Genomic DNA, 20020 nt, shown 5'->3' on the forward strand with positions numbered 1-20020 from the left:
GGAATGGGGTTTTGCAAAATTCTTTCAAGTTTAAAAGGCTTCCGTGGCCAAATAAAATTAGAAAACACTGCTCTAGAGGTATTGTATTCCCAGCTTTATACACTTCTACTACTGCTACTCTTCTTTCCCTTCTTTCTGAGGGATATCTATGAAAAGATGCTGTGATTTCCTAAGAGTCTTGGTTCTATGTATTTTCTAAATGCTCTTCATACATCAAACACATGTCCTACACTGGGGGGAGCAGTGTGGGGAGGAGGTTCCCTTGGTGGGGGGCATGACATCTGATAAGCAGCTGGGTCTCAGGCTCATCCATCTTATTCAAAATGCTGAAATATGTTCTTGTTTTTATGTATGTGTATTCACGTTTATATACCAATTCATAAAGTTTTTATATTCTACAGACTAATTTCCTTACATGTGCTGAAAGGGTTTTCTTTTCCTACAAACTGAAATTGCCATCATTCTGGATTACGTTAGACAGGTTGTGTGGGGGAGGGGGTCTGCTAATTGCAAGGACAAAAAGTGGGCCCTGACGTAAAACGTTTGCTCCCTCCTGCCCTACTCCTGCATGCTTTCAGCTGAGATGGATTTGGACAAGAGGAAAGCCAGGCCCTCTCTTGCATCGTGCAGACTTATGCAGGTTCTTTTAACTAAAAAGTTTCTGATATCTTAAGGACCACTTATAGAACATACCAAGCTGTTCCTCAGTTAAAAGAGCTCCCAGCTCAGTCAGCTGATGACTATAAAGAATGATATTTTGAGCAACATGAAATGCTGTAGTTAGACCGAACCCATAGGTTAAAAAAAAGTTCTGTAACTGCTTTAAGGCTCCAAGTAAGGTAACTGTGAATAAGTGATAGTTTCAGAGCTCTTGCTGTCTTCCAACAACTTGACATATGACTGCTTGGGAATTAATTTATGATATTATAACTGACGCTCAGTGGTGTAACTGATGCTCAGTAATAACTGCTGCTATTCACAGCCTTAGGACGCTCAGTCTGAGTCCTTCAGAAAGGCCATGGTATATGTATAGAAAATGTGTTGGGAGCAGTGTGTGAGAGTGTTTGTGTGTGTGTAATTCTTGGAGTTGCATCACTGTGAACCTAGTTTATTGCTCAAATGCACCACAATTATGGACTTTTTCTTTGAGGAGTTAAGGTGTTATCATTTCTTCTGAAAATATTTTAGGATCTTCATTTCTACAGTCTGGAGGGATCTGTACATATAACTGGAACCTTATGTAAAAGATTTATTTGCAGTGATTATCTTCATGAGACATGAATTCACCTTAGATGTATCTTTGAGAAACCAGAGTCTTCCTACATTCATATATTCATTTTTATTGGTACACAGTAAATAGCTACATATTTACACTGTAATCAGCAAAATGTTATGGTCTCCTCCGTGGCTGGGTCTATACAGGTGCACGTGACTTGTCTTTCCCTTTTGCTTTTGGGCAAGAATTGGGCGTGACAACAGAGCTCCTCTGCAGCAGCTAGGGCCGAGGTGGCCAGCATAGAAGGGCGTGTGTGCTGCTGCACTAATTAGAGAACAAAACCAGCTAATTTCTCTTGAAGTAATTCTAGAATAAATTTAAATTATCTAAAGAGCTGAGTACGGATGCAGTAGTACCTTTATCTGTGTTTTGCTATCAATAGAACCAACAAAGAGCCTGGGCCTGCCCAGCCATTTGAGAGTTTGTGAGAAAGACAAGGTGCACATTTTTCTACTTTAAAAGCCTGTTTTGATTTTTGTGAACTTAAATGCACATACCGAAAGTAAAGTTATTTTTTACAGCATTGCTATTAGTTATACCACTGCTAGCCATTTTCTTTGAACTCAAGAAGGATATCTCTTATGCTAAACAGTTTATTAACCCCAAATCACCAAGTTACTTCTAGACTTGATTGCATGTGTAATTACCTTTTGTCAGGTACAATTTGCCTGATAAACATGTCAGAACACTTGCTGCTTAGTCTGTTTCACCAGATAAATGCTGTCTTTCCACAGCCTTGGGGCATAATTAACAGAGAAAAAAAGGCAGTTATAAAAACACACAGAAGCTGATTCACTAAGGCAGGAGTTCACAGCATGCAGCCCGCCAAGGCCTATTTCATGGCCTGCCATGCTTGCCTGCTTGCTTATTGAGTTCCAACCTGCTGTGACAGGGCAACAGTGGTAATATTGTGATTTAACCTCCGTTTCCACATGAACTTCAGAATAGAGTGGGATGATGTCTACTTTAAAAAAATGAAAATGAAGCACCAGATAATGATATTGGTAGAACTTCCGTGAGGGTCAGTGTCATATGTATATGTTTAAGTACAGAGTTTGGAATGGCACTAAAAAAAAAAAAAAACCCCAAACCAAATCAACCTAAAATGGGATGGGATGGGGGAGGATTTGATTAATTAAAGAAAAGCTGTGAGACTTGTATTCTTGGGATTTTAACTGTGACTCATCATGGCTCAAAAGACTCTAATTTCTTCTCAACAGAGTTTATGAGTTGTGTACCCATGCACTATGGGGAGTGCCAGAAGAAATCCCTACCTGACCTCTGGATAACCCAAACAGGAGATTAGCCCATTTCCAAGCAAAGTAGGTTGTCACACAGTTAGGCCAATTGCTTCTATTGACACTTTGCATAAACATCTTACAGAGAGTGATCAGAAAGGACTGTTATGCCATTAACGTTCCTTTTTATTTTTTTATACCTAAGCCCTACAGAATAAAAGCCTTTCTGAGTTAGGGATAACAAAAGGGTCAAAAGGCCACCAACATTCTTCTGAGTAGGTACAAATCTAGAAAGTTTAAATTAACTGAAAATACAATTAGAATTTTTTCAGCATCTTGAGAAAAGTTTTTTTTTACCTAATTTACTCTAATTTGACATTAATACTTATATATGTACTTTAAACTACAGCAGTGAATTTATATTCACTTTTAAATAGAGAAAACTCAGACACCCTCATCTTAACAAAACGCTGCTTAACTTTCTCAATCAACCAGAATTTTAAACAGATATTTAATTATTACCATTAAAATCCTCATGGAGAATAGTGTTCAAAATGTACAAAAGAAAATATTTGCGGCAATACGATAATCTAATCCCCTGACAATTATTTATAATTTACACACCATAAGGTTTGCACTACATAACAAAATACTTTACATTTTCCTTACTTTTGTTTTTGCTTTGATTGGAGTTGGAAACAATCTCCTTTTAATAGTATAAAAGCCACCTGCTGGGCACTGCAGACTACAGCTAATTGGTAAATTCTTTGAAATTTAGATATAATGGCTTGTGACCTTTTTTAATTAAAAAACCCCAGAATCTAAAAGGCTGAGTGAACTCTTCCAGGCAAATAATGCTGTTGAGCGTATACAATTATGTACAATTATACACTTTTGAATAGAAAGTACAGATTCTACATATGTGCATTTTAAAATATGGATATATAGCTTTTAATCTAAACATCTGCATGTAACTGTTGTAAATTATATCTATTTTAAATAATTAAGATAAATATTGCAAGTATATTGATAACACACTTATTATTTTATTCCACTAATGCCTACATGCTCCAATGAGGGATTAGGCCTAGTCACGCCAGGCAATGGTTGCACATACACATACCACCCAAAAAAAAGACAGTCCCAAAAGAGTTTACAGCCTACATAAAAACATTAAGGAATCTGGTGGCACCTTAAAGACTAACATTTATTAGTTATTACATTTATTAATAAATTACAATAAGCTGAAAATCATAATAAGTTATATAGTTATTAGAAAAGTTTGCTAAGTTTTTAAGGTGCCACCGGACTCCTTGTTGTTTTTGCTGAAAGGCACTAACAGGGCTGCATCTCTGAAACCCATGAAAACATTGTCGTTCATTCAGAAGAATCCAAAGCTTTGGAGACTGTATGTGAAATATTTCAACCATAGCAAAAGCATCCTGAAGCGAATGATGCCAGCTGTTGCGCACCAACATCACTGTATGATACTAGGTAGATAATCATTGCATAAAAGAGTAAGGAAAATTGCTCTTTAACCAATAAAATCTCTTGCACTGCGAATGTGCAGAAAGTATGTTTGCAAACATAACCTTTTAAACTTGTCCAACAAAATCTGTTTTTTTACTTATTAGAAGAGCTTGCTGAAATATATGGGACTACTTGTGTGAATCACGATTTGATTAACTTGTAAACTATGAAAAAATCTTCTCAGTACATATATCATGTCCCTGAATTATGAGAACAGCATCACTGAATTACAAAGCTTTACCCTATCAAAATATGTTCTATTTATTACTCTTGCACAGCTCAGTTCAAGCAGTATTTTCCAAACCTTGCTGATTTGGAGAAGATTTAAAGAGCTAGCCGCATCAGGAGGGTGGTGAAGCACTGGAATGTGTTACCTAGAGAGACCGTGGAATCTCCATCCCTAGAGTTTTTTAAATCCCGGATTGACAAAATCCTGGCTGGGATGATTTAGTTAGGGTTGATCCTGCTTTAGGCAGGGGGCTGGACTAGATGACCTCCTAAGGTCCTTTCCAGCCCTAGGATTCTATGATTCTATGATTCAGTAAGTTTCTGAAGGAGGGAGGAAAGTAAGGAAAGCATTCATGTTGTTCATTACCTTGCTTAGCTCTAGATAATTGTGCAAACTACTTGAGAAACATTCTCATTGTTTACGACATCACAGAACCATCTCAATGGAATTAGTGTGCCATTAGACTGTAAAATCTGAAGAAGGGCCTGTTGTGTTGGTATGTTTGTACAGTGCCTAGCACAATGGGGTTCTGGCTCTATTGTTGTGTCTTCTAAATATAACCACAACAGAGGGAATAAAATAATAATATCTTATTTGGTTAGCAGATATAAAATATAAACAAGCACAAGGCTTTGGTATGCAATATACACATGTATCATTATTTATAATAAAATAGTAATAATTAAGAAAATCCAGTTACAACATTTTTAGGTCATATATGAAAAAAACCTCAGACACTAAATATTGTCAGCTCACAAAATGTATCCTTTCCATAACTACGGAAGCTTAAACATGATAAGCATGGAATGATCTTCTACAGGAGAACTGAAGAGCATAGGAGCAAAAGAATGAAGAATTAGACATTTTTACACCAAATAAATAACAAAAATGTTTAAAAATACAGACACACAATCTAAACATGCTAAGAACAAACAATAAGCTCACTAACTGCAGAATCATAGCCGCACCAAACAGTTCCAGTTATCACTTTATCTCTTCAATGCTGTCAAACATCATGTTAGCCTGGTTAGCAAGTCTGCCTGCCATTTGCCAAAGAATTTTGTATTCATTCCTGGTGACTTATTTTGTAAATGTGACAAATTTTAAAATTGTCTTACTGATCATATAACAGAAATAACATACACCAGTATAATACTTCAAAGTGTAAACTGATCCCTCGATTAGTGAATGTCTCTCTATAGCGTATGCTATCCTTTTTCTGGATCGCTCACCATCCAAAGAACATGCTTTCAAAGTGATGTTCCAGGAGTTAGCTATGCAATTCCCATTAGTGTCAGTGGGAGTCGCAGGGTAAATTCCTGGGCACTGCTTTGAAAACTGACCTCTAGATTTTCAAAAGCAGGGCCAGTTGTGTTAGAAAGGCAATGTCTTGAGTCGGCAGGTCTTAGAGCACTGCACTTAAGTTTGATGGTTTTCAAAAAAATGACAGATTACATTCAGAAACTGTACTTCAAGAGAACATTTAAACATTTATCAAAAAAAAAGGAAACCTTACTTTTACATTTAAATACCTACATCTGTTTCATATTTATGTCCATAAGTGAAGAGTAGCTGACTCTATCTTGAATGTTAGGATATAACCTTTCACACATTTGTAAGTGTGTAATATGTAAACTCAGAGGTTACGACATCTGAACCAGAAGGAACTGTCATTTTGCTTAAAAAAAAGCCAAAAGTTCAAACTAATCCTTTATAACCCAAATTCTCCCAAAGGGCAGAATACTTTCCTAAAATCTAGACCCTGAGGTATAACCTGAGAGATGCCTGGTCTTGTTACATTCACAAGTAAACCCAGAAACACCTCTGATTCTTTGGCACTTCAAATGAATTCAGGACTGTCTGCAGAAAAAAATGCATGCTGTTGAAATTATGTGAAAAAGCTGGCTGCTCAGTTAGCATAATCAGAAAACCATTCACTGCCTACAACTTTTGCAAATCCAATTAATACTTTATGAAGTGAAAGTCTTCTGAAGAAAAGTTGCTATGAAGTATTAATTGAGGCAAATATAAGTAGGCAGGCCAGTACAATATATAATAATAGCAATACAATACAAAGATCTGTGTAATTACAGTGCAAATGTTCTTTATTATAAAGTGTCTTCTGCCTCATCATTAAAGAATAATGGAGTCGTGGCAAAACAAAAAACAACAACAAAAAACTGTCTTTTGAGTTTAGAAAGAGACAAGAGTTTCAAAAGCAGTAGTCTGGCAGACAGTCAGTCTCCAGAGGGCAGAGGTTCTGGCCAGATTGTTCCTCCGTAGTCAGTTAAGCCTGCACATGACGCCCCTTTAGACAAAGCTAAAACTATGTGAATGATAACGTTTGGGGGGGATGAAAAATTGTGCATTATGCTCTTTTCAGGTCACTAACTAATTTTTGGAGCTTATGATGCAAAGGCATAGGCTGTCAAAGATCACGCAGGGAATTATGTGCAGTCCCCCCAAACAGAAATTATACCTGTTCTGCACAATGTTTTCAATAATCTAACTTACATGCTGAAATGATGAGGAAACATTTACAATATTTTAGCTGAAATGGAAGCTGGACCTTTAACGTTAAGCCTTTTTTCTCGGGGTGGGAGGGGTTCAAAAGCCTTACTTTGCATTGAAACATAGCATGTGGGGAAAGATGGTTTGCCCAAATTAGATTTATACGGCTATATTCATCTATAAGAAGATATTTTCCTCTCTAAGTAGCTTTTTTAGCTACCTCGGGTTTACAACTGGCTTAATCATACTTTGTTGAGAAAATAAGACTGAAAAGTAGCATAGATATATATGGCTCAGAAGTTTATTTTAATAACATTTGTTGTATCTGTACTAAAAACATATCATACACCTCAACCTTTCTGATAAAATTTACTTTAAATGTGCGGTTATAGCTGCTCCCAACTAGGAACAAAAAAATCCACCATTTTAATCAGATCCACTTTCCTTTCCTTTAAACACTGCCTAAAATTTGGCGTAACTGGAACATGCTGTTTCTAAGTACAAGTCATGTTCACTTTATCATCCATTATTTTCAAAGGAGGGCAGGGAGGACCATGTCAACCTGCCATTGGGATATCCTGCTACTAGCCACTGGGAAATGCTAGCCTATCCAATGAGTGGGTTCTGTGTTGCTCTACCCTAAAACAAAGAACTATCGTCTCCGCTGGCCATGCCTGTTGCTTGAAATTCAGCATTGTAGGTCTCTCTAGGTGTCTATAACTCTAATAACTTATTTTAAACTAAACGTGGATACACAGACTCTTAACTTGAAAAAGTCAAATTGTTAGGAAAAATACCATTTGCAACAAGTTAATGCAAGCTGACTTCATATATGTGCGCACAAAGTCTGCAAAGAGAATCTACTCTACTGCAGAACTTAACGTGTCCTGGCCAAATGTATGGTCATTATTAGTATAAAGTTGGAAACTCCAGTCACGTTATTTCCCGGGATTTGTTGTTTTAAAGATCAGCTATGATCTGAGAACACAGCTATGTAAAATGACATAAGACAGAAGACAGTTTCAGCATTCTTTGTGGAAACTGATGTGACCAACTCTGACATAAGCAGCTTCAAAAATCCAAAACTATGACTGTGCAGGAGGCGAAAAAAGGCTTTCCTCACTTCCATTTGCAAAGTCCTGAACAGCAGAACTACTCCCAGTAGTGCACCAATGGGTTAATATGGATTGTTCATATGTGGTGACAGACTTCAGTGCATTTTTCTGGTAGGGGGAAGGGGTTTCCAATTATTATGTAATAAGATTTCTCAGATTCAGCTCAAACTGTATGTACATAAACCAGACTAAAATAAAACATTGGAGCTGTGTTAGGAAGAAGAATGAGATTGTGCTAGCTGTAAGTGGTTCATGATGACATTGTCCTAGCACTGGACATTGATGAGATGTCTACAGAGATTTTTTTAGGCATTTTCTTAACTCTGCAATGTCCTGCCCTCTCACCGTCCCAGAGTTCAGTGACCTTCTGGACATGCAGCAGAATTTATCTGTTTCTGCAGAGGTTAATTGGGGCTCCACAGTAGGTAGAGGGAAGCAGTTTGTTTGGGTGGGTGAGTTTTTCTTACTTTTTAGTTTGGCTCTCATAAGTAAGTGCCTTTCTTTCATTTGCAGCACTCAGAAACCTGTAAACCTAAATGCAAGAAATATTGTAGACTCACACTGAGGTATGTGACATGGTCCAGTACTGTGGATTCCTATGTTACATGACTATCAAAGCTTCCAACATCAGACACCAAAATTAGTACAAAGCATCACTAAGACCAGATTCTGCCTCTTCACTCTGTCTCTTTAGTCTGCTTCCTGAAATTTTGCTCCACAGCCATATTGTCTACACTACTTGGTATTTATTTCACAATTTATATAGCACATCCATGGCACAGTAGTGTCTTTAAGCACACCAATACAAATTTAACAACATGTAATAAATTGACCAACTGCCAATAATGCTAACTAAAGACTCCACCAGTCTGACAAAGGAAATCCCACCTGCTCAACTCAGCCTTTGGAGAAGACCAGGGTGAATATCTAAGCCTTGAAATATACCTTAAAGCTCAACAAACTTGGGCTTTGCCAATGAAAGAATAAGTTCCAAAATCGGAGGTTGTCCACCAAAACCCAAGTGTCCAACTGATCTCAACATCCTGAGTTAGACCATAAGGGACCACAGATCATACCCTGAACTTTAAGCGCTTTTATAGGTCAGAAATCAACACCTGGATTTGTACCCAGAAACCAAACAGAAACCAGTGAAATGTGTGGAGCACAGTGTGATAAACATTAACATTCTACACTAGCTGAAGTTTCTTCAAGGGCTGCCTCAAGAGAAGCACATTACAGTAACCCCAGGTATACCTGCCCCACTTACTGTAGTCGCTGATGAAGTTGCGTTTCTTAGGCAGAACTACAGGAGACCTGAGAACCACTGGACCAGGAATACAAGTAGAGCCAAAATCACCGGCTTAATAATTAATTATAGACAAACTGTAAGTGAGGTGAAGCGCACTAGTCCAGGTATAATAATGCAGCTGTTGGCTGACTATCTTCAGTGATTCCTCAATCCTCTTCCCATCTCCCATTTCATATTTACCGCAATGGTCCACACATATCAAATTACTAACATGTAGCTCTGGGGCCCACAACAATATTTAACTAAAGTTTTCTACTCAAACGGGTATAGCTGAAGACTAGAGATGAGGGTGACAATTTCTGCCCTTTTTATTTTTGCAACATTGTTTGAGATTGGTGTCATGCAGCCTCCCCATCTCTGGCGTTAAACTAACCTGCCCTTTAAAAAGATCTTGATTTCAGCATCTCTAATCTGATGTTATGTTTCTTCAGAGAAATCGCTGTTCTTCAACGGGATTCATCACCTTAGAAGTCGACTTTTTTTTTTTTTCCTTTAGAAAAGTTTTCATCTCAAAATGATTTATCTTGATAAAACAATAATCTGTCTCAATACCGGTTATCTGTTTAGTTACACTAGGTGATAGAAAGGACATGCTGTGTAATACGTAACTTTGCAACAATTAGCCTGGATTACCTGAGCACCCAGATATTAAAAAGGGGAGCTTTGCCCCATCCCTCTGTTTGCCTGTCACTTTGAAATATTATCCGTTCTGAGCGCGTAATCCTGTGCTAGATTCTTGTGCTTCTTAAATGCATATTATTCTCACCCTTGATTGACTGACTGTGTCAATTATCACATGTAAGCAATGTTAATCCCCTAGTAATTAACACCTTTATTAAAGTAATTTGAACTTAAAGAAGTTTAAGTCTACTACTGACTTTACTTAATTAGCTTATTGGGACTGTTTTATGCTGTGCTTCGAGTTTTCAGCTTGTGGGTTTTTTTGTTTGTTTTTTTAATACAATGCTTGTGTTTTCTTAATCTACTATTTACTTGACAAACTTTACTTTCAAGTGCCATACATATGTATATCTGTGTATTAAATATTCAGCATGTTTCTCCTTCATTGTGAAGAGCGCTACACTTTCCTCATGTTTAATCCACGCAAGATACAGGCACCCCTGTGAATGTATGCCATTCCCTAGTGCAGTGTATGGGCACGAGTTTGAGGGGCATTTGTGGCATGGGGTCCATGCTATGCTATGCCATCCTGTTGGTACTTAAATCAAAACAGCAGAAAGACGTAAGAGGGCTGCTAATGAGTAATTAAGAAACCTTCACTTTAAACTCCAGATTGACAGTGAACATTAAAATTAGCTTTTTATTTGTAATAAAAATGACAACAATTTTGAGAAGAGGACATTTTTTAAAGTTGATTAATCTAGCCACAGTTTGGGTCTCTGATACGACTAACAGAAACACAGTGTTTCAATATTCTGTAAAACAAAAGAGCTGCTTTCAAAATTTAAATTGTGTTTCATGTTTGCAGGCTCCTCTCACAAGGGCAACATGCACATTTCAGGTGCACTGACTGACACCTTGGATCTAGGGTTGAAATAATATGGAGCTAAACCTAAACCTATCCCACAGAACTGGAAGGGACCTCGAGAGGTCATTGAGTCCAGTCCCCTGCCCTCACAACAGGACCTATCACATCTCTGATAGTCTTTTATTTCTTTGCCCCAGACCCCTAAATGGTTCCCTCAAGGATTGAACTCACAACCCTGGTGAAAATTATTTTCCCATTCTTGTTTCTTTGAATGTGCCAGCAAACTGCAGAATGAACTATGCTGCATGTTGAGGGACGTGCATACAATAAAGGTCTAGACAAGTGCACTCCTTCCCAAGTGTAGTATTAGGCACATAATACTTAAACTATGGTATGTCTACACTGCAATAAAACATCCATGGCTGTCAGCTTTCTGGGCTCAGGCTGGGGAGCTATGAAGTTGCGGTTTCAGCATTTGGGTCTGGTTTGTAGCCAACCAGGCCCTCCAGGATCCCTGAGCCTGGGTTCCAGCCTCAGCCTGAATTCTACACTGCTGTCTTATATCTCAGAAGCCTGAATCCTGCGAGCTTGAGTCAGCTGACACAGACCAGCTGCAGCTGTTACTGCAGTCGCGGTGGCGGGTTTGCAGAAATTCTGGTGGTGCCCAACATGCCCAGAGCCCACAGCCTTTTCACACCCAAAATCACCTCGCCCACCTGAGTGAGTTTGGGTGCTGGGTAGAGGCTCTAGGCCGGGGCAGGGTTTGGGGTGCAGGAGGGGGTGCAGGCTGTGGGAGATTGGGTGCATGAGGGGTCAGTCTTTGGAGGGAGTCTCAGTGCTGAGTGCAGGAGGGGATGAGGAGTGCAGGCTCTGGGAGAATTTGCAGGCCGGGGGTTTCAGGAGTTTGGGAAGAGAAGCGGGTGCAGGCTCTTGGAGGGAGTGAGGTGTGTAAGTGGGTACAGGGTGGAGAAGTGCTGCACTTAGCTAGGGCACTCCCTTTGGCACTGACTCTGGGGAGTGGGGGGAGTCTCTGCCTGTCCCCCAGCTCTGCCTGCCACCCCTGGGCATTTTAAAATGCCTCAGGGACTCCCACTGGCACCACAGCGGTGCTAGACTGGTTTCCTGTCACTCACTCAGTGCCATTGCTAGCACCTCCCTGCTGACCCTGGGCCCGGGTCCATGTAGCTGTCTCTGTGTACTGCTCTGGGAGCAGTGAAGGCAACACCTACCCCACTGCCCTCACAGGGATGCATATGCCAGCTGTGGTTCACAGTGAGCAGCAGGAAGCCTTTCTTGTCCCGCTGTGTTGTCAGTGATGCTGGCAGGGGCACCCAGACATTTTAAGCATCCCAGGAGTGGCAGGAGGATCTGGGTGGGATGGAGGGGAAGGAGGATGGCCAGCAGATGGGACCAGGAATGTACTGGAGGGGAATGAGTGGGGTGGCATGCAGGGCTGGTGGAGAGACCTGGCCCTGAACTTTGCTGGAGCTGTGCCCTCAGGCCAGAAATATTCCGGGTGCCTGGGTACCATGGGTCCAGATAACTTGCTGCCTATGACTGCAGTGTAGACATAACCCAAGAGAGCTGGTATATCTCCTGGTATATACTTAGTGCTGGCATATCCCCTTTCCCAGGAGCTCGAGATTGCTCTCCCCCATCTCCTGGGCACCTACAGAAGTGGACTGAGCTCTAGAGGAACATGCTATTTATCTGTAAGAAGCCACACCCCATCATTTTCATAGCAGGTCAAGATGCAACCCGAAACCCAGTTGACTAGTCTGCTGCTACACTACCATGGTCCTGCCAGAGCGGCCATGATAATGAGGCAATTTGAAGCAAGTTAATGAGGCGCTGACATGCATATTCAGCGCCTCATTAGCGTAACGGCAGTCACGTGAACAAACTTCGATTTTCAGATAGACAGTGAAGATGGGGGTAACTTTGAAATAAGTGCCCCACTTCGACATTCCCTTACTCCTGCAGAACTAGAATGGAGTGGGAAATTGCCCCTCTGAAGGGACCATGATAGTATAGCAGCAGCCCAGTGTAGAAATTAGTTGCCTTTTTTTGCAATTGATACAAATAGCTTGGGAGAGGCCCAGAATGATTTAGTCATGTCCAGACAGAAGGCAAAAAGAACCCTTCTGACATCCAGTCAATGAAGCCTTGATTCTTCTCTGGAGGTGTGAGATTCTGGGTAGAAAACTGGCAGATGAATTTTCTGGTTAGTGGTATGTTCTGAGGAGACCTCTAGGAAGAAGTGAGGATGGAGACAAAGTACAACCTTATCTTTGCAGAAGGTGGTATCTGGTGGGTCTGCCATGTGATGGCAATTAGGAATGAAACTTTAAGAGAGAGATGGAGGAGGGAGCAGGCCACCAGTGGTTTTAAAGGTGGGTTTTTAAATCTATGTTGATGTCCCACTGCAGGGTCTGGATGTACAACAGGAGTAAATAAGCTGTATAGGCCCTTAAAAGACCTGGTTGCTGCAGTGGAGGGGCATAGATTGAGAGGCTCTGGATGGCTGAATGGAAGGCTGAGATGGTGGCAATATGTACTCCAATAGGACTCACTGAGAGAGTCTCTGTTTTTAATTCTAATAGACTCCACGGCCTTGGAAAGCAGAATTCCCAAGGCTTGAACTGATGAGAGGAAACACTAGGATTGAAGGTGCTCCCATTTTTGCCAGTAAATCTTATGAATACTGTGCTTTTACTAGATAAAAAATCTGACGCAACTCTATCCAAAAGGTCCATTCCATCCTTGGGAAACACTGAGAAACTAGGTGTGAATTCTGGGAGTGGGGTGTTGGGATGGGTAAGGCACATTAAGTTCTGCCTCAATAAGTCATTTGTGATGAGAAATCTCGGGGGCATTACCTGTGAGAGGTGGATGAGGTTTGAGTAACACAGCTATGAAGCTAGCTCTCATTCCTCCTTGGTGCAGCTGGAGAAAGGGCTGGGGGATTAAACGTGTAGGAGGTAAGCGTGAAGAAGAATAAAGGGCCCTGGTGTTATCAGGGCATCTGCAGAGAGCTTTGGTTATAACATCCCTCGGAGTGGGGCATTTCACCTCCTGTGGAACGGTGAACACGTGCACTTCAGATCTGTCAGATGCTGTGAAAGACAGAATCTTTGAGTTCCCATTTATGATCTTGCCAGAAGTGTCAGGGAGTCTGCAGTTGTATTCTGGAGGCCTGGTAAACATATTACTGACATTTCCATCTGACACACCAGTTCCACAGCCTAAGCAGCTCTTCACATAAGGACTGGGATCTTGCTCCATTGTAGTGGCTGATTAAATAAATTGCTTTTCTGTTGCCCTATATTACGCTCACTGACCTTGTGTGGTGTGTAGGAAGGGCTGGTAAGCAAATTGCACTGTTCTTAGCTCCAGGAGAGTGATAAGGAGTGCTGATTCCAGTGCCAATATTTTTTCCTGTGCTGTCTCCCTCTTCAAGGGAGCTCCCCATCCTAAAAGAGATGCATCTATCTGAGGGTCTTCAAAGGTGCTGGATGCAAACATGGGGTTCCAATATAGACCTTCTGTGGGTCCTTCCACCACATAAGTCCATCCAAACCTTTTCAGGCACTGACATGTTTGGAGAAGTTCTCTTTCTATGTGTAAGACTCTGTTCATATTCCTGTCTGGAGGCACGTGAGGTGCAGCTTTGTGTAAGGAGTCACAAACATGAAGACTGACATGTGTCCCAAGACCTGTAAATGTCCTCACCGATGTTTACGATCAGTGTTGTAATACTGGCATGAGATTGTATAGAGCAGGGAATCTCTCCTTATAGGCAGGCTCTTGCTGTTGTAGAGTCTAGAATAGCTCCTGTAAAGTCTGTATGCCGCACTGGAGTTAGCATGTTTTTGTGTGTGCGTGGTTGATTAAAAGGACATTAATGACAGGACCTCTTAGGGAGACCAGCTTCTGAAAATTCAATTATCCATGCATGGGAACAGTGAGAACATCTATGTGAGTGCCCTGGGGATGTGGAGAATCTGAAACAGAGAACTAGATAGTGATGTGCCCTTAACATGAATCTTAAGAAATGCTTGTAGGAGTGGGGCTTGGATACATGAAATTAGGCATCCTGTAGGTTGAGGGCAAAGAACCTCTCCTGGATCTAGGGATAGAATTATGGTAACTAATGCCACCATTCTGAACTATTGTGGTAGGACAGAGCTATTCAAGTTCCTGAGGTTGAGGACTGGTCTCCAACTTCTGTCTTTATTGGAAACTGATTAGTAATTGGAATAGAACCCTCTTCCAATGAACCTGGGTGTGACCAGTTCTAATCCTCTCAAAGAAGGACAGAATGAACTTTTTATTTTAGGAATTCCTCATGAAAAGGGTCCCTGAGGAAAGATGGAACAGAATGGAAGTGGATAGAGTAGCACACTTTGAAGACGCCACCATCCATTTGTCTGAAATAAAGCATTGCACAGGCAGGTAGGTAGTGGGATAGTCAGTTTCCAAACGAGGGATGGCGACAGCATGCGATCTGGTGGAGAGAACTGCATGATGCCTTTGACAAAGTTACCAAAGTGCCTGTTAGAGGGAGGGGCTTATTGGGCAGAAGTAGGGTTTGGAGACCTCTATTCTGTGGTCTTGCCTTTCTCCTGAAGGGCTCTGAGTCCCAAGGTTTAGAGAAAGTATGTTGATGGTAGTGGAATTATCTCAATCTTGGGAGCAATTTGGGGAGCTCAATACAGCAGACAGTAGAACTCCACGTCTCAGGCTGGTCACTGAAAAGAAACTGAGGGGAGGCAGACTTACACAGGTTCGTGCATGCCCACAAAACCACCTTTCACATCTACCTCGAAACCTAGAATACCCACAATTGGGGTGGCTCTTTGAGGGAATGTTGGCAAATGACTGGAGGTGCAGTTTGTGAAGTCTGAAGTGCTGACCTGGGGCCTAGGGTAGCTGAGTGGCAGGGCATTAGACAAAAGTTTGAATCTGGGAGTATGCACTGGAGTCCTAGAGCTAGCAACAGTAATGACTATTTGGTGCCAGTTGGCATGGGTGTATGTGGCACCCAATGATTGTGTCTTCTCTCAATTGGATTGGTCTCCAACTTCTGTCTTTCTTGGGAACAGGTTAGTAATTGGGCTAGTTTGTGATGCACAGCACCATAGTTATGGCATTATGTTTATTATAATTGTTTCCTATTCTTTCCCTTTCAACCCAATTCATTTCATTTCTGCCACTCCCTTTCTCTCTTCAGTTACACATCATACAGCTCCTCTGCATTCATTTTATATAATTCTCCTACATCTTCATTCAGCAATGTTGATTTCCTTTTCCTCCTCTCCTTTCAGTCTGCCACCCTTGGAACTTCAACCTGCATGTTGATCACTCCATTAACTCTAGCTGACTTTTGAATTCCCCATTCAATTGAAGGGGTGATTCCTTTCCTTTAGCCAACAAGTTATATACAAAGATCAACAATTCCATGGTCTTCACATAAAACTTTCCTTTACTCCTATTCTTATCTTAGCTGTTATCATTGTAATGTCCCGTCTTAGTACATAAGCTCCTTTGGACAGACACTGCCTCTTTTTGGTATTGTAAAATGCTATGCACACCTTATTAGAGATATAAATAGCAACAATTAACATAAATATTTTCATAACTTCTTTTGGCAAGAAGAGTATGTAACCCATGGTCAGCATTCCCTTCCTGGTGCATTCCCACTACCAACTTTTTTTTTTTTTTAAACTTCCTGTCTTCTCCCTTCTTTTCTTGAAAGAATGACAACCAGGTGCTCGCAACCTTTCTGAGGCGGAGTGCTGAAATTTGACCTTTTGAGACGTCTATGTGGGTCTGAGTGCCAGTGATACTTTTTGAAGTCACTAAGGCTACATCTACATTACAGATACATGTTGAAATTACAGCGATTATTTTGAAATAACTTTGCTTGCGCCTATATTACATGCATGCTATTTTGAAATAAATTTGGAATAGTGGGTGCGTTATTTTGAAATCAGTACATGTCATTCCATGAGGAATAATGCCTATTTCAAAATAGCTATTTAGAAATAGGCACTGGTAAGACACAGAATAGCACCATTTCAAAATAAGTCACAATGGCAACAAATGGTACTATTTCAAAACAGCTGTGTGTCCAGAAATCCTATTTTGAAATAGCTGGGTGCTAATTCAAAATATATTTTGAATGCTGCTGTGTTATTTCGAAATAAGATACAGTAGAGTCTCAGTGCTCACGAGAGTTCCATGTTGAGAACCCTCACAAATGTTGAATTTCACCAGCATGGGGGCTTGGAGCCCTGGGCAAGGCGTGGCTGCCAGTGCTCCCTGCCAGGGAAGCCATGACTACTGGCACTCCTTCGTGGGGCCCCAGGAAGATGCAGCTGCTGGCGTTCTCTGCCCAGAAGAAGAGGCAGCTGCTGGTGCTCCCTGCTTAGGGCTCTGGGGAAGCTGCAGCTGCCAGCGCTCCCTGCCTGGGGCCCTGGGGAAGCCACGGCTGATGGCGTTCCCTGCCCAGAGTCCCAGGGGAAGTGGTGGCTAGCAGCGCTCCATACCCAGGAGCCCAGGGGAAGTGGCCGCTCGTGGCCGCTCGTGAATACTTGAATTCACAGACCTTAGGTTTGTGAATGTTGAGACCCTACTGTATTTCAAAATAGCTGTTTTAAAATAACTCTGCAGTGCAGACATAGCCTAGCAGTCCTACCTACAACAGCTTCAGTAATATATACATACACAGAGCTTTACTGTTTAAGTGGTGGTTAGTAGCATTAGCTGTTTTTTTGTTAGTCCACAGGCAGCATGGCTTTGAGCAAGCTCCCAGGTGCAACTGGGAGGAGGAGCAGGACTGAGAGGCAGGGCTGAGGTCCCAGCTCACATGCCACTCTTGGCACCCATGCCGGGGGTTTGCTGCCCCCTGGAATATACAAATATTTTCAAGGATACTAAATAAAATAAGTAAAAATCGAAGTATAGGTAAGCCCTAAGAACCACTACAAACCTCACCACTTACCAGCCCAAGTTCAAGGCATACTTCTTTGCCCTAGCTTCACGAATAAACACACAGCACAAGACACGGAAGTAAAATAAACACAAGTTGGAAGAAAATTCACACACACAACTTTGTCCCTTGAGAGACGAAAGGAGAAAGGGAGAATGACAGAATCATATTCAACACATGCAGGTTACTTAATGCACTGCTGGAAGCTGCTGAGGTCTCATTCTGATAGAAAGGGTATAAGAATAAAAGCACAGTCTAGTATTTGCAGGAGGACACAGTAAGAAAATGAGAACACCACAACCAGGAACAGGAATGGGGTTTGATCACAGAAAGCTGCTGCTGCTAGGTGCAGCTCTTCTTACTAGCTTTTCTTCTAGAGCTGTGGGGGAAATGAGCTTGTGATGTGAGTACTGAGACGGAATATTCAGCACCATTACTGGAAAGGAGAGAGCAGATCAGGGACTGCTAAGAGGAAAGCACTTTCAGTGTGCTCTTTAGAAGCAGCTCCTGCCCAGTCAGCTCCTTGGAACCATCACAGTAAACATGAGAGCTTAGCTATCCTCCTGGTTCTTCCAAAGCTGGTTCCTTATACGTTAGATTTATTTCCTGTGGCAGGGTGTTCCAACCCTACACTGCCTCTCCTTGATAATTTTATACACTGACCTGATAGGACATAGAGGGAGCAAGCGGTTGTTGAAATAACTGGCTTCCATTAGCAAGCATGTGATTGGCAGGATGATAAAGTCTTTTCCATCACAGGTCAGCTACTTTTTAAAAAGAGGGCAAGCCTGCTGATCCATCTTTTAGCTACAGTCTCTCACTGAGTCCCAATTCTCCTGCCTTTTAGCTTTGATATTGTTGAAGCTTTCCCCCTTGTATCAGCCCCTACCTGTCATCAGCTCCTCTGTACTGAACAGCAAATATCAGGAGCTTGACCTCAGGGCACAGTCCGGGTGGGCAGGTAAAACCTGACCAGCGGACCTACTTCCTTATCTTTCATATCCTACAATTCATGAAGAAGTATCAAATTCAAACTAAAAAACAGAAGCATGACCTTTTATAAGAAGTTTCTGAAAAAGGCTATGTTGCCTTTCTAAGTTTTCTTGAAAAGAACTGTCATCTACCCTATTAAGTGAGAAACGGATGACAAAAAAGGAAGAGGGAAAACAGTGTTAAATGCTTACTAAAAGGTAACTGTCATTCTTTATGAATACTTGCATCCCCATGAGTTTCTCATGAGACGTACAAGAAATATAAAAGAAAAACTAAAATAAATAGGTAACTTCTACACCAAGAGGTTCAGTAACAAGCTAATAAAGCTAAATGCCTAAACTTTTGCTGCTTATAAAATATATGAATAGTAGCTTCTCGGTATGTGCAAAAGTCATTATATGAAATATTATACAGCATGAAAGAATTCTAGTCACATGTTACTAATCCAAGCCCAATTTAAATCACATATAAACAGTATCATAAGTAATTTTCTAGCATATTCAAGAACTGATGCAAAAATATTACTTATTTCCTCTAATAAATGCATACATGCTCGTCACACGCTTCGGCACAGCTGGAAATTACTTTTTGCCTGAAAGAAATGTAGGTTTTCCAAAGATTCGTAGCATTTAGGATAATGAAAGTTGCAAAGAAGTTGGGCCACAATAAATCTTTAAACCTCTCTTCCCTTCAACTGAACTGCATACGGTAGTACAAAGACTGTGGTACAAGGTGGAAGGCATTTAATCACCGATAACATTAGTAATAAGGGAGGATATAAAAATCTAAAGGATGAAGTCTACTTCTTAATCCAGGACATCTAACATAGAATACTAAAAGGAGAACTACATTTCCATACATCAGACTGCAGTTTCTGAAATTCTTCCTCCACTTCTCCTATCTACAGACATCATGTTCCTGTTGTATGCTCACTTGTTTGAGATTTACAGCACCGTAACTTCTCTGATTACAAAGGAGTCACTCTGTATGTAAACCTGAGCAAGTGAACTTAGAATTTCACCCTACACCTTTTAACTTTACCACTGAAAAAGTTGCCTCCTCCTCAGTTTTTTGCTCGTTAGCAAATAAGAAAATGGAAGAAGAAGAGTTGATAGTAGTGCACACACTAATGAGAACAGGAAATAGAAGCAATGAGATAAAATGAAGATAGGTAAGAGTCAGTGTGGAAAAATTTCTTGTGGTGAGATCTGTGGAACAGTCTTCCCAAGACAGGAGGTTGGAGACTGTCAGTGAAGACATTTAAAATGTAAGCGGCCATAGCATTAGAAATCAGCCATTCTAGAGTGGAATGTGCTAACCGTTTAACAGGGTGAAA

At 40.9% G+C, this 20020-nt stretch overlaps 1 protein-coding gene across 7 annotated transcripts in view; it reads right to left on the minus strand.

Moving 5' to 3' along the window:
* Window positions 1-20020, minus strand: part of EXOC6 (exocyst complex component 6) — a 190264-nt gene that overhangs the window by 13347 nt on the left and 156897 nt on the right. The gene's annotated exons all lie outside the window — the stretch shown is intronic.

The sequence above is a fragment of the Carettochelys insculpta genome, chromosome 7 (assembly GCF_033958435.1).
Source record: "Carettochelys insculpta isolate YL-2023 chromosome 7, ASM3395843v1, whole genome shotgun sequence".
NCBI lineage: Eukaryota > Metazoa > Chordata > Testudines > Carettochelyidae > Carettochelys > Carettochelys insculpta.